Here is a 909-nt window from a genome sequence, read left to right on the forward strand (position 1 = left end):
GCCTGGGAACCAAGATGGTGCGTGGCTTGCTCATCTGGCCCCTCTCAGCTGGTGACCTACCCCTGAGGTCATAACTCCCGAGGTCATGCAGGGGCTCAGACAGCCATGTCCACCCTGTCATCATCTTCCTCTCTTACCAACTTGACCACTCACCAAATCATAATGGCACTTACCCACTATGGCCAAGATGCTGGCAGCTGACAATACTGGTGCCAATGTATTTCACCTTTTTTAATGCGATGCAACAGCTGGTTACAGTTTTTTTAATTTTTTTTGTTTCTCGATGGTTACTGTAATCCTAGTCAGGATTAGTCACATTAGGAAGATATAACAGGGTTTCTGCAAAACTGGTAAGCAGAAAGAAATACACAAATTTTTAATCTGAAAAAATGCCCCAAAACAAAATAAACCATCTAAACTCAACATAAAAAGAGGACAAGCACAATCAAAATAAAATAATACGCAGATCCCACACACATGTGGGAATCGGTGATAACTGAAGCTTTTTGTTTGTTTATTGCTGAAATATCTTCACATCCCTTCTATGTAGCTCAACACTCCTCACTCAATGCATGCTTTCGTTACACTTTGGTTGGCATTTTGTTCACTTCTGTTGCTGATATCTCTGTAGTTCCTGGTTAAATGCACGCTCTGGTGCCATTCTGGTTTGGTTTTTCTTTTATGATGGCGGCATATTTTGTTCCCCTTGCTTCTTTCTCCGCATGGGGCAAGGTACCCAGTGGCCCATGTTGCATACTCGGCAAGACAGCAGCAGCCAGTGCCCGTAAAGAGGGGGAAGACGCAGACAGATTGTTTTAAAGGACGTAACACAGCCAATATTAAGCAGTATGTATATACGCCCCAAATGCATGACGAAGTTTTACATATGTCTCTGACCAATGTGCAGAT

Source organism: Dermacentor silvarum, chromosome 8, assembly GCF_013339745.2.
Source record: "Dermacentor silvarum isolate Dsil-2018 chromosome 8, BIME_Dsil_1.4, whole genome shotgun sequence".
Taxonomy (NCBI): Eukaryota; Metazoa; Arthropoda; class Arachnida; order Ixodida; family Ixodidae; genus Dermacentor; species Dermacentor silvarum.